The sequence below is a fragment of the Pinus tabuliformis genome, chromosome 1_2 (genome assembly GCF_031772625.1).
Source record: "Pinus tabuliformis cultivar Carrire ecotype Pingquan chromosome 1_2, CPIR1, whole genome shotgun sequence".
NCBI lineage: Eukaryota > Viridiplantae > Streptophyta > Pinopsida > Pinales > Pinaceae > Pinus > Pinus tabuliformis.
Genome location: NC_142298.1, coordinates 18035404 through 18050301, shown reverse-complemented (window position 1 = coordinate 18050301; position 14898 = coordinate 18035404). Strand labels below are relative to the sequence as shown.

The 14898-nt window shown below is 41.0% G+C and overlaps 1 non-coding gene across 1 annotated transcript; it reads right to left on the bottom strand.

Moving 5' to 3' along the window:
• Positions 1–14225: 14225 nt before the first annotated feature.
• Positions 14226–14331, bottom strand: LOC149204101 (U6 spliceosomal RNA). Its single transcript, XR_016253207.1, has one exon. It is a non-coding gene; the product is annotated as a U6 spliceosomal RNA (small nuclear RNA).
• Positions 14332–14898: the final 567 nt, after the last annotated feature.

Below are 14898 nucleotides of genomic sequence, written 5' to 3'. Positions count from 1 at the left end.
CTTTTTGAGGAGACTAGTTTGAGAGAGAAGGAAACCAAAGAGGTATAGTCCATCTTCTTTATGTTCAAATTTTTCTTTATCTATTACTGATGATGATCCTAGAAATGTCAGGGAGGTAATGGATTTTTGGCTTAGTGGGGCTTGACCTAGGTTCGGAGGTGATTCAGCCAAACAAAACCCAGTACTACTAGCCCTTTTGGCAACAGTCCACGAGCGCGGACTGAGGTCTCACTCAAAGTAGTATGGGGGGGGTGCTAGAACTAGGTTTCCACACCCTTGAGATGTCTGATGGTTTCAAGTGGTCCACAGTCACTATGCGCGCTTACATGTACATCGCATCCTGAGATGCTGCCTTCACGCAGCCCTACTCGGGGACCAAACAATGTTATTACCCAAGTCCTTACTTGTAGCCCAATATTAGTTGATTAAATTAACTTATTTGTACACTTTCAGTTATACTTAACAATATTCACAATTCATATAAGTGCGCACAATAAATAAACAATATAATTTCCAATGATATAAAACATGTAATAACTTAAGAACAGATACACAGAATTTAGATAAAACTTCTCTTTATTATTTTCTTCCTTCTGTTATAGACTCAACTCTACCCTACACACTCAGCTGTAGGGGTTTGTGCACTCAGCTACAGACTCTAGTAGGCCTCTGTGCACTCAGTTTCAGAGCCTCTTCCTACTACTAGAACCCAAGATACTTAGACTCTTGCTGTATGCTCGCTCTCTTATTCTATCCATCCCTATTATTACTTCCCTTTTTTTTTACAACTTAGAGCCTCACTATATTTATACAATCCCATGGTCTGCGAACCATAGGTAGGCCGACACTACATTCAAAACTTAGGGCGGACAACCCTATGACTCTAATATACAATTCGCGCTTCACGCCCACAATTCATAGAGTCTTTACAACACTAACAACTCAAAACTTGGGCTTTGAGCCCCAAAACATGTTGTGGGGGGATACCATGCCCAACAAGCCCCAACACAAACATCGTGACTCACCCTCGAGTCACTCTATTGGCACGGAAATATTGGCGTGGAGTCCCTCCAGCTGGTCCCGAATGGTCTTGATGTCAACAATGCACTAAGTTGTTGCTTGCTGAACCTGTTGCATCCTCTCTTCAGAGACCTCTGTTTCTGGCATGCTATCTTGCATCTGTGCATGCATCCCTTGAATCTGCATGAGATTCCCTTCAATATATGTCGTGATTGTGAAGGCTTCTTCAATCCATGGTTGAACGCACGCTTTGAGAACTGCTTTCTTATGGCGCACTGTGTCCACCTACTCTTTTAATTCCTTCGCTTGTTGCATCCTTGCAAGCCGCTGAGTAAGGACTACTCTCTGCGTAGTTCCTCTGATGCAGTCATACTGCTACTGGAGTTCGTGCGCCTATGTCTCTAGCCGCTGGATGTTGGGATCCTCTTACAAAGTCGTGAGGACCTCCAGTGCCTGTTCCAACATATTCGTACAGTCACACATTGCACTGCCAATATCTTCCAACCCTGTTGCAATAGCACTGGCACGTTGTTCTCTGATTTCTGAGGGAGTGGAAGGCTACGCCTTCAACCGCAGCTCGGCAATCTGAAGGTTCAGCTCCAGCTAAACCTTTGTTGTTTCTTCTGTCGCGTCATAAAATCCACTTACCAAACTGTGGATCCACACTTCTACCCATAGATCTGCTGCAATAGCTAGCTCTGGGACGCGTCGGCAAGTGTCATCTACTGTCTGCACCAACCGTTGGTTCTGTGACACCAAATCGTCACACTGTAAGCTGAGCTACTCCATGTTGATATTTTGTTCGCTAAGAACTTGGATCGCTTAATTCTCTCTAGCACGCAGCTCTGTTGTGATCCCATCTTATAGCTTGTATAGTGTTTCTCGGGGAAAGGAAGCTAGATTAAGGCCAAGGACTTTCATCATGCTAATCGACAACCAATCCATCGCATTTGACGATACTAATGCTCCCTCTGGCAACACTATTGTGTTGGCCATCCTTGCGCGTAGCATCTGCTCTGCTGCTGAAGTGCCTACTGCGACGTGGGTAGATAGGGTACCTTCCTGAGGGGGCCGCACCTGTAACTCTTGTAGCTACACCCTGAGGGCCCCCAACACAGTCTGGTGCTTTGTCATAAACTCTTGAAGCGCTTCACTTGTGACATCACGAACCATCTCGCTGATGTCATGGAGATCACCTTCGGTTAAGGTGATCGGGTCAATGGCCAGCTTCGAGGCCTTGACCTTCTTCCTTGGGTCTGATCTCTCTGCGATGCGCAACCATTTTAGCTATGTGGACACAGCTTTTGGGTCCGTGCTCCCTTCTGCCATTTCTGTTTCCTCTGCCTCCCGCCTTGAGGACATTTCTTGGCCCTCGTCTACGGGTGTTGTTGCTGCCTCTGTTGCCTACACTGCTGCTGCTACTTCTGCGGCCTTCTTCTACTTCGCGGCTTTCTGTGTTGCTTTGTGCACTGCCCTTACCTCAGCTGCCGCTTTTTCGTTCCACCTTCTCTCGGCCAGTTGGGTGACGTGCAGCTTGGCATCATCCTTCCTTTTCTGTGCTGTCACTTTCTCTAGTTTCGCCAAATCTGGGGTGCGCCACTCGGGAGGCCATGTCTCCAATATAGTAAAGATCACGTCGTCAATGGCTACAAATGGTAGCTTCATCCACTGCTTCGTTGGATCCTTCCGCGCCATGATATAGATGTTGTGCATATCGGCTTTGAAGTCTGCAAAACTCTGCAAACTATTGTGCACCGTAGGTGACAGGCGCGGCCTCCTGTTGATCCACATCCGGATGCTCACCTCCATGAGTACCCAGAAATTTTTTTGTCGCGAATCCATTTCGCGTCCTTGGTGGCCTAGAGCGAAGCGTACTTCGCGGCCTCTGGTAACTCTCTGTCAATGTTGGGAAATTGACTATCCTCCAGCAGTTCTCCTGCTACCAGCAAGATGGATAAGAGCAACCACACGTAGTGGAAGGTCTTACCCTGCTCCTGGGCTTCATGACAGTTTAGAAAAAATTCCTTGCAGAGGAATTTGGCCCAATTGAACTGGACCCCCTCTGCGCACTGCTCGCTAGTGTGACCACTGGAGGCAGTACCTCATCGGCGCGACACTTCCTCATCACTTTGCCGACCAGGAGTTGGGTGGCTATGCCCACCACTTTTTCCTTGATGTTGGAGATAGTGTAGCCCCTCTTTTTCTTCTCCAACTTATACTTTGCCTTCATGGCTTCTACGAGAGCCAAATCACTACCTTTTCTGGCTATAGCTGCAGGGTCCTTTCCTTTATAGGGGAGTCGAGAAATACGATGAATGAGGTTTGTCGTGAAGGGAATAAGCTCCTCCAGCCATAGGTACCCATCATGCACCAGGCAGAGTAGCTGCCTAATGATGAAAATGGTGATGGGTGTGCAGTGGAATGTGGTACCCATAACAAGTGTAGCAACCCAGCCTTTTCCACACCACGTAGCCATTTTTGTGGCTCTAACGTGATTAATGCCCCCTCGGTATTCTGCTTCATTAAGTTCCTGGTCTCTAGGTGTGGGAACTTCTCACTGTCAGCGAGGTCCCAGTCTTCGAATTTCATGGTTGGCACGTGGCTTAGGTGCATGCCTTCAAATACAATACCGTCGGGAGGAGCAGGGTTTGGAGCGAGCTTTTCATTTCATCCAGGTCCTTTGGTACTTTGGTTTTCCCTTTACGCAGAGGGACATATGCTGGTAGTTTTGTTGCAGAGCGCAACGATTGGACATCCTCCTCCATGTCTTCTTCTTCCTATGTTGTGACAATTAGGGCCTGCAAGTCTTCTTCTTCCTCGTCAGTTTCTATTGTGACTGCTTTCCCCTTTTCTTCCATGGATAGTTTGTTGTGCCACGGATTCCTCGGGGACATGCGTACTAGACCCATTACCTATTTATCTTTCTTGGGCCACAGTGTTCGCAGTGATTTGGGGATTTCTGTCACCACCCCGGCACCTTCTGGAACATCCCCCACCATTTGGGTCTACGCAGCCTCGCCAACGGTTACCTCTTCAACTCCCAACCCATCCTTAGTGGTCATCATCATCTCTATACTGTATTCTGTTTCTCGCGAACTTAGGGGCTTAATTATCGCTTGGCTCTCAACACTCTATGCTTTGCTCAAATGCTCAATTCTCAAATGACCAAGTGTTGTTTGCTGGCTAGCTCTATGAGTTTTATAGTGCCTTTCGAATTCGAATTCAACCGTTCCCCCCAATTTTGGGCCATTAATTCTTTCTTGGCAGCAGATTTTTCCAAATCTTGCCCATAACTCGTGTCTTAAATGCCCGCCGCCCGCTCCATTTGGCCTCAAATTGGACATCGCGTCATGAATAGTGACACCAATGATCACTTCCCAGCCAACCCGTGTGGCAGCGCAGCCCTCCATGCGTAGTCACGAGCCCTGTGATGCTTTGATTTTGCGTGAATTTCTAATATCGCGTAGCTCCCAGGCAGAATATTTTATAGTCTCGCGCTCCCTTTCAACTACCTAGAGTGTTAAGCCTGTTAGCTAGTCAAGTGGTCGCACCACTTGTGTGGGACTCCATCCCGTCCTTTTTCATGGTTCGCACAGAATCCTCATCTGCCATTGTGGTGATCAGCACTGCACACTCTACTATTTGCAATGTGTTACCCTGGTTACTGCATTTGGCAATATGTTGTCCCAGCCATGGCAGTAGACAAACCAATTCTCAGTGATAGTCCTCCAATTTGTTAGTATGATCGTACGTACCTTGCCTTTCCATCCTTGGTTTATCGACGAGAAATGCTTCCTTTATTTCATTTTCCAACCTCTTGACCTCTGTGTCCATTAAAGCGTTTTTCTCCCTTAGCCGTACCTGGTCATTTCAAGTTCGCGAAGTATAAAGTTTCCCCGTCGAATTTCTTCCCGAAGTCTTATATGTTTTGTTTCTCATGGTTGCATGATTTATTCATTCTAGGCTTTGCACACTATCGAATCTATGAGTGTTGTTACATGCAGACTCGACTTTGTATGTTCCTCAGAGATTACAATCCCTACTTCATCCCGCATCTTTGGGATTACTCTCGCGGTTCGAGTTTTACACATGGTCCTATAGGCCCATCAAACCGTTGTTACACGCAGGTCCCAGTTAGTGTGTTTCACATGGTGGACCCTATTCAGTACTTCAAACACCTTGTCAAAGGCTTCCCCGCGGATAATCTTTGGCGTGCTTCATCTTTCCTGCTTCTGCGTTTTGTTCCTGTTTTCTATCATGGGAGCAGTGTGTGTTTGTGCGGGTTGTGTTCCATACGTCTATACCCATATGAAAAGGTGGGTGTGAAAGTTGTTTCTACCTTCATAACTGGCTCTCATTAGTAGCTGAGGTTTTCCAAATCATATAAGCATCCCCCTTCTGCATTCGCGCCGTGCCCATTTTAGAGCATCAAACCATTGTTTTTCTAGAACTTCGCTTCCAAATTTGTTCAGGAATTCATCCACCGATGTCAATCCATCACACAAGGGAAGATCCCTTGACTTTGTTTCTACACAACGTAATGACCTTATCATCATGTTGCAATTTAGCGTGGTTACCTGTGTAACTAGTTCTGCCATCGTTCTACTTCTTCGTCCGAATCCGAAGTGCAGGAGCTATTGTGCTCCCACGAAACTCTACCATCTATTGTTGGATTCACCCAATCTTGCTCTCTCACAGTTATCTTGTAGATACAATTTAGATCGTCATCACTATCATCATCGCGCACCGATTCTGTGTATCGCGCTCCCTCAGCAGGATCAAGCGGTACTACTACGCGTAGTGACTTTTTCTCAAAAATCATTTTGCGCTTCTTCAGGTTCATGACTCCATTCATATCAATGGTCCAATCTATGCCCAATAGCGTGGGATAGGGATTGCTGTCATCGATAACCTCTATCACTTCAAAATCTGCTAGCGCGCTAACACCTTTGATATCTACTGTTATCTCATGCAATCTTCCCATCGATAGGATCTTCTGTTGGTTTGCCATTCACAATTGAATAGAGACCATTGTAACGCAGGTCTACCCATGCACTCCCATGTATACTTTGGCAATACATTCGTGTCCATCCTAGATCCATAATTACTTGATCCATTTCATACTCACCGATTTGCACAGTCAATCTCATTTCCCTTCCTGTTTACGATGTATGTTTCCCGAGCTTTCGTACTACACATAGCTCTCCTAACTCAACGCACCTAGTGATAATTTCCTACAGTCCTTTCACAACCTTGCTTTCGAGCAACAACTTCATACATGTCTGTAGAAAGGTAGTGAGCATTGAAGGATCCATCTCTAGTTTTAGTTGATCCTTACTACTTGAAGTGGAGGCCTCTGTGAAGCTCTTCTTAGCTTCCATGAATGTCTCCTTCGCACGCTCAAAATCAAATCCAGGTTCCTTTGTAGGAGCCTTGCGAACCCACACACTTTCTTCATGCTGCTTACCTCTGTCATCTCCGATTGTGATACCACTTCGAAGCACTATGTTTACATTTGGGTCCTCTTCGCATGGCTCAAACCTCATCATTTGTAGGTTATGAGTCGGGGGAGGCTAGAGTACTCCTTTGTCGTGCAACCTCGCTATCAGTGTAGGGTAGTCCTCCATCTCATGATTGAATTGGGTACAGTATAAACATGATGCTCTCATCGGATTCATACAATCGACGGCATAGTGCCCTGGCCCTCTGCAATTGTAAGAAATTAGTTGTCTGCGACCCATTCCTAGTCCCATTCCACCTCGACCTCGTGTGTGCCCCTGAAATCCAGCAGAACCATCACTGCATTTCGATCGAGGGCTCATGTTTTGGTCTGCACTCTATAGGCAGGAATGTGATCCATCATCAGCTTGTAACTTCTGCAGGTGCACCCATCACGACCTATCAACCTACATAAATTATAGAACAATTGTTGGGACGTTTGCGTATACTTCTGTAATAGGTGATAGTTATCTGTAGTGTGTTTTTCTCCTATCTGACAAATCGCGCACCATAATGCAGGCGCCACGCTCGGCCCTACTTGTGCCTCTGGTCTTAATGGCATCGACCCTCCTCCCACCAAGCAACTCATGAAAACTAGATAGTGGTCCTTGTCATGTCCATGGCTTTTTCATTTTGTGCACCATACCTCCTCGCGCGTCTCTGGCTGAGTTGTCCTGTCCTCTTTCAAACTCTACATTTCCAGACACAAATTTTGCAGTTGTGTGTGGATTTGTTGGACTTCTAGGCCAGGATATTGTGTTGGGGTCTCGTGCAATCTCATTGCAATCTCCAAATCTTCGGCTTGGGTGGATAGCTTTTGTTGTGACAACGTCATCCTTAAATGCGGTGTCAGTGATGCTACAAACCATGCGCGATGTTGTCCATCCGTCAAGGTCATGTTGGCTTCGCGAATCATACTATTTAGTCTCTGGTCTAGATCCCATGGGGTCTCGCCTGGAAGCATCGTGATTTCCTTAAACTCGATAATCGATTGTGTCTCTGATTTTGGCCTGCTAAATTCCCTGTTCAATGTGGCCTGGATATCTGCGATCCCCGCGTTTGGATGGTCATTAGAATGCTTAATGTACCATGTTAGTGCGCGATCCTACAATGCAGTTACCAGCGTTGCCTTCTTTATATTGTCATCCATGACTCCTTGTGCTTCCCATACAACCTTTACTACGAACCAAAATTGGTCCGGATCTTCGTTCCCTACCCCTTTGAATACTGACAGTTTTATTGCGCTCGCCATATTGAACTATAGGTCTGGTGGAGGTGGTGTGGGTGGAGATGGGGGTGACGATGGTGAAACTAGTGGTGGTGTAGGTGGGGGTGGTATGCGTGGAATTTTCTGCCTTATCAGACTGATCGCGCTTCTCGGAGAAACTTTCGCGAGCTCTTCCTCACTTTCTCGTCGCGGCAAAATGAAGGAGTTATTTTCTATCGTTGTGCTACCTTTGTTTCTGTAGATCCTCCCACTTCGCGTAGTCCCAAACATCAATTTATTTGCATAACCAACTTTTCACACAATAACATTTTGATCCAAGTGTTCAATGATTTAATGTACTTACCTCGCGGTCCCTTGAGGAAGCGACGTTCTGCCTCGCTGTAGCTGATGGTCGTATCTACCACAAACTCGGTGATAAATCCTCCTATAATTCAATCGATCCAATGGTCCAGATCGCACGTGATATTATCTTCTGACACTTGTAGTCTGTGCACCAATTATAGAGTCCACACAATCGATTTCTCAAGCCTACACCTTCCTTGACTGTATGCTAGCTTTGCGATCCACTCGTACAACTCAAAGGGGAAGAATGCGAAGAAAAGTTCATGGATTTCCATATATAAGTAGCGCTCTAACCATTGTTTCTTCGATACTCGCGGATTCCTATTTTCCTGCGCCGCGAACTTGTGAATCTTTTTGTCAAACCACCCTTCAATTTCTTTCTTTGTTGGATTCTAGTGACACGACATCAGACATCCCTTATGCAGATCCCAGTCTTAGCAGTAGAACCATTTATTGGCATAGTGGGGCCTGACCCAGGTTCGAAGGTGATTCAGCCAAACAAATCCCAGTACTACTAGCCCTTTTGGCAATAGTCCACGGAGCGCGGACTGAGGTCTCACTCGAAGTAGTATGGGAGGGTGCTAGAACCAGGTTTCCACACCCTGGAGATGTATGATGGTTTCAAGTGGTCCACGGTCGCTACGTGCGCTTACCCATACCTCGCAACCTGAGATGTTGCCTTCACGCAACCCTACTCGAGGACTGAACAGTGTTATTACCCAAGTCCTTACTTGTAGCCCGATATTAGTTGATTAACTTAACTTATTTGTACGCTTTCAGTTATACTTAACAATATTCACAATTCATATAAGTGTGCGCAGTAAATAAATAGTATAATTGCCAATGATATCAAACATGTAATAACTTAAGAACAAATACACGGAATTCAGATAAAACTTCTCTTTATTATTTTCTTCCTTTTGTTATAGACTCAACTCTACCCTGTGCACTCAGTTGCAGGGGTTTGCGCACTCAGCTGCAGACTCTACTAGGCCTCTGCACACTCAGCTGCAGAGCCTCTTCCTACTACTACGACCCAAGATACTTAGACTCTTGCTTTATGCTCACTATCTTATTCTATCCATCCCTATTATTGCTTCCTTTCTTTTTTTACAGCTTAGAGCCTCGCTCTATTTATACAATCCCATGGTCCGCAAACCATGGGTAGGCCGACACTACATTCAAAACTTAGGACAGACAGCCCTATGAATCTAATATACAATTTGCGCTTCACGCTCACAATTCGTGGAGTCTTTACAACAATAAAACTCAAAACTTTGGCTTTGAGCCCCAAAACATTCTGTGCGGGGATTGCATGCCTAACATGGATTTAGAGGATGTAAAAATATAGAAAAAGACTATGGTTGAAGAAATGGCATCCTTGGACAAAAGTGAGGCTTGGGATCTTGTGGAGTTGTCAGCTGGAAGGAAACCCATTGGGAGAAAATGGGTGCTTAAGAAGAAGATGAATGAAAAAGGAAAGGTGGAGAAATACAAAGCTCAGTTGGTAGAAAAAGGTTATTCCTAGGTGTCGGGAATTGATTTTGGTGATATTTTTTGTCGTGTTGCTAAGTTAACTTCTATTAGATTCCTTTTATCTATTTCTAGTGCTTTTGATTTTGAGGTAGAATAGATGGATGTGAAGACAAGATTTCTTCACAGGGATCTGGAAGATGTGATCTACATGAAGAAACTGGAATGCTTTATGGTGAAGAGTAAAAAATAATCGGTATGCAAGTTAAAAAAGTCTTTGTATGGCTTAAAACAGTCACCAAGGATGTGGTATAAAAAATGTAATACATATATACAGGGACTTGGATTCACAAGGAGCAAAGCGGATCACTATGTAAATTAATTAATGATCATGTTATTTATTTGATATTGCATGTGGATGATATGTTGTTGATTGGAAATGACAAAGAAATTATCGAGGATTTGAAGACCCAATTTTCCTCTAAATTTTACATGAAGGATCTTGGTGATGCAAACTATATTTTGGGCATAGAAATTAAATGAGATCTGGTAAAGAGGAAGCTTTAGTTAAACTATAGGAAGTATGTCAAGACAATATTGCAGAGGTTTAATATGTAGGATAGTAAACTGGTGAAAGTTCCTATTCCTCTAAGGTGTAAAATTATCTGCTAAACAATGTCCTAAGAGACAAGAAGAGGAAGAGGACATGTCCCGTGTTCCATATGCAAGTGTTTTTGGTAGTTTGATGTATGCAATGGTCTGTACCAGACCAGACATTGCACATGCAGTGGGTTTATTGAGAAGATTTATTTCAAAACCAAGGAAGAAGCATTGGACAACAATGAATAGAGTTTTTAGGTATTTGTGTGGCACTAGTGATTATGGTTTTTTCTACAAAGGAAAACTAGGATTGGACAGAGTTTTGAACATACATGGATTTGTTGATGTGTACTAGGCTGGAGATCTAGATCAGAGAAGATCTATAAGTGGGTATGTGTATAACCTATTTGGAGGAGCAGTCAATTGGATGAGCAAGAAACATTCTGTGCTGGCACTTTCAACTATAGAGGTTGAATACATGGCAACCACTCATGCAAGCAAAGGAAGCAATTTGGTTGCAGATATTATGTTCAAGTATGGGGTTGGTACAATGAGCTATAATGATATACTGTGACAACCAATGTGGAATTTTCTTGGCAAAGAAACCTACTTATCATTCTAAGACAAAGCACATTGATGTTCAATATCATTTTGTGAGGGATATGGTTGAAGAAAAAAAGGTGTCGTTGGTAAAGGTTGACACTTTGAAGCATGTTTCAGACGTATTGGAAATTATATGAGCATTTAGAAGTTTTCCTTGTGTAGAAAAACAATGGGTGTTGTAGCTTAGGACTAATGGTTGTGCACTCCTACGACCACTTGCGTCAAAAGAAAAAAACAAGTGGGAGAATTTTGGGTATGACTTATATTCTTTCCACGACTAGCCCTAGGCACTGTTACGTTGCAATGGACATAGCAGGGGGGTGGTCACAAATATGGGGGGCAGACCTACCCATGGTTTTGTGCATGGTTTCCGCACATGGTTTTTGCACATGGTTTTGGACATGATGGGTTTTTCCCATGGAATTTTGTAGAGCCGGTCAAGGGAACTACGATTATGTTTTAATCCAGGTTCAATGGATTGGGGTTTATGAATTCTTCAACATGTATATAATGTATTGTAACATTGAAAGGAAAATAATGAAAAAATTCAATCTGGTTTTACCGAATTGGGTTCCAAGAGAAAACCTTTAGGTATATTTTATGTTCTTGCCATTGTATTTTTTTATTTTCTTAAGAATCTATTTGCAGGTAATTTCTATATAGGGTTAGAACCTACAATGTGCATGGAATTTTGGTAAGCTTCATTGTCTATCCATGGGTTTTTATTAGGGATATATTTCTTCCTAAGTGGTGGAGGGAGTTCCACTGTTTGGTCTACCCCTTAGGTGCCCAGAAGTCTGGTCTAGATTTTATAAGGCCTTAGCTAGATGTTGGAGCCAGGGGTTATCTAGTTTCCAAGTGTGGCATGCCCTGTCTTATATTTCGGGGATGATCCTGTCTGTGTGTCTTCACTGTGGGTGGTCCTTTTAAGTCAATTTTCACCGGATGTAGTATTTCTTTCAGACATACGATATTTTTGATGTTGGGTTCACTTATTATGAATTGTGTGCCACCTTTCTAACCTGAGAGGCATCTTGTCAACTTCATTGGCACAAACATTATGAATGAAAGTATTCCAGTGTTGTTTTGTAGTGGGTTTCAGGTAGTGCATTGGGGTAGCCTAAGACAAGATTTGTTTCCTTCATTAATGGCCCAGGCTTGGTATTGGGGTAATTCCATGATTCGTCCCAAGGCAACAGAGATAATGTCGCACTTCTATATAGTGCCAAAGATAGGGTGCTATCTCATAAGTGCTGGAGGAAAGTGGAAAATGATCAGGACAAGAGGTAGAGCAAGGAGGGGTCTAAGACCGTGGAGACAATGAGTGGATCATAGAGAGAAAGCCTAGTGGGAGGGGGTGTTAGCGGAATGGAGGTGGATGTTTACTAGGCCCTTGTCTTGGCCATGTTTTTCTCTCCTCCCTCCCCCCCTTCGACTTTATGGATTCTCAGATGCATTGTATCATCCATTTGTTGGAAAAATTCGTGAAAGACTTCCATGATGACCATAACAATTCTATAAGCTTCATGAATGATTTAGAACAAAACTAGTGGAACATACTAGATCGATTGGCGTCACTTAGACGAGGTCAACGATTGGTAGAGCGCATGGACTGGATGGAGGAAATAATTTCACATTTAGAGTTTCATGTTCATGGAGAACACAAGTTTCTAGATTCTCTGGGGAAAGTTCTAGTTATTCCTATAGAAGGGAATCCTCTCATCCCGTAATGTTGGTGGGCTATCTTTTAATCTTAGAATTCTTTTGGTCACTTTGGTCATTTTGTTTTTGGATTCTTAGTGAATTTTGGTAATTTGTAATTAGTTTTTATGCCACTCTTCCCGCCAACAAATCTGGTAGAAGTGAGGCTAGAATATCAACATATTATGGGCGTACATGTCATAATCTTTGGCTAAATTAATAATAAAAAAAAATTGGCAAAAAATATATATATATCTTAAATTGTAATAAAAAAAATTACATTTTGAAACACACACACACACATTTGAGTGGAGTTACACATTTTCTTTATTCTTTTATAAAATGAGAAAATTTAGAGATTTTAACATTATTTTTTTACATTTTTCATCATTTCATCTTTGAATAATAATTTAGCTTTATTATTTTTTATTAATAACATTCATGATCAATAATGTTTTAATTAAGAATTTGTTTTATTAATTAAAATATTAGAAAATGATTTACTCCTTGATATTAAGAGATATTTATCGAGTCTATGGTGATGGGGTGTTATGTTAAGGTACTTCATGGTGTAAATATCACCAGTTCGAAACTTTGTGGAAAACAAATTTAGCCATGGTAGGCCCTAGGTGTGATCCTCGGGTGGTTTTGAACCTGATCCCTGAGTGGTTTTGATGGCTTAAATGACCTTGGGTCATGGCTACTCAAGTCACATGTTAGGTGTGCCAATAATCATATGACTCATAACCTAGCAAACAAAAAATGTTATTGTTGGATATTTCCATAAGATAACTATGTAATGGATTTTGATTTGTCCAACATTTCAAATGGTTACTCCATCCATCATCAGAGGCCAAAGAGATTTTGTGAGTAAACGAGTGCTAATGAGTCTTTTTATAGGATAAAATTAACTAAGTATTCGTTGGATTAACATATAAAGAATAAATTTGGTCAAGATAAAATATACAAAAATATTAAATTTATTAATGAGTGAAACATGCCTTTCACCAAATAGATATTTAAGGAATTTTGCTCCAATTTTTAAAAGTTGTAAATGTGTAATTATTTCTAAATATCATTTTTCTTTTTCTAAATCAGCACCAATAGGGGATTGGAACCAATGACCTATTGCATGGAGTGCCTTAACAATGCACCAATCACCATCAAACCAAATCCCCATAGGATTCCAAATATCAATTTTCAATATTACTCCTCTTTTAAATTAATTTATTATCCAATTATTAAATTTTCAATGGATCCTTGCTTAAATTTATATCCTTTTTTTAATTCTGATTTTTAAATTGTTTTATTATTAATTTTAATTTTTAATTAATTCTTATTTTAATCAATTATTTTTAATTTAGATTTTTTTCAATTTAACTAATTCTTGATGATGATGATGATGAGGAGGAGGATTAATGTCCACTAAGACCAATGCAATCTATCGGACCTTGGAAAAAAAATAAATCTAACTACGATTCTTCAAAATCTTATTCCTATAATAAAAAAGAAGGGAAAGAAAAGCTCCAAGTTCACTATAGATGGGCTGACTTAAAAAGTCAAGAAGATTGGAAGTATGGTAGATGTTAGGGAAATAAGAGCAGATGTGAGTAAGAATCGGGCAATCTAAGAGGAAGTATTTTTCGTCTTCCACCATATTAGTATCATAAAGTTGATAGATTCTATCATCCCAAGGAGTTCTGGGAGTAGCTCAGGAGAGAAGATAAGATAAAAAATAAGATAAAGAAATAGAAAATCGAGAAATTTGGACCATTTCTTGATTTCTGTATATGATCCTTGTGGAAGGGCTATACTAATCTTCTCTTATTTAATTTAAATTATTTAATTATTAAGTTTCATCTAATTCTTATTTTCATTATTAGTTATTAATTCTGATGTTCTATTAATTCTTATTTGAATTCTTAATTTTCAATTCTTATTTTTAGTTATTATTATTTCTTACTTTAAAACTTAATTAATTCTTATTCTCAATTAATACATTTTTTTATTATTAATTTTTATTTCATTCTCTTTATTCTTATTTATGTTTTTAGATTATTTATTTTTTAATTAATTCTTATTTCAATTTATTTCAAATCATTAATTTTTAAATTTGGTTTATTTAACTAATTCTTATTTTATTATTTGGATTATTAAAATAAAAATTCAAGTAATTTCTATTTTTATTATTAATTTTCATTTCTTCTTAATTAAATTATTAAAAAGATTTAATTGTCAAATAATTAAGCAAAGTCTTTCGGTAGAAATCACATAAGAGAAATTTTTGATCGACTTGTTTCTAACCAACAAGTGTGGTTCATCAAATAATTCTTATTTTTTTACTATTAATTTTCATTTCTTATTTTAATTAAATCTTATTTCAATTTTGATTATAATTAGCTCTATTTTAATTCTTTATTCTTTTTAATTCT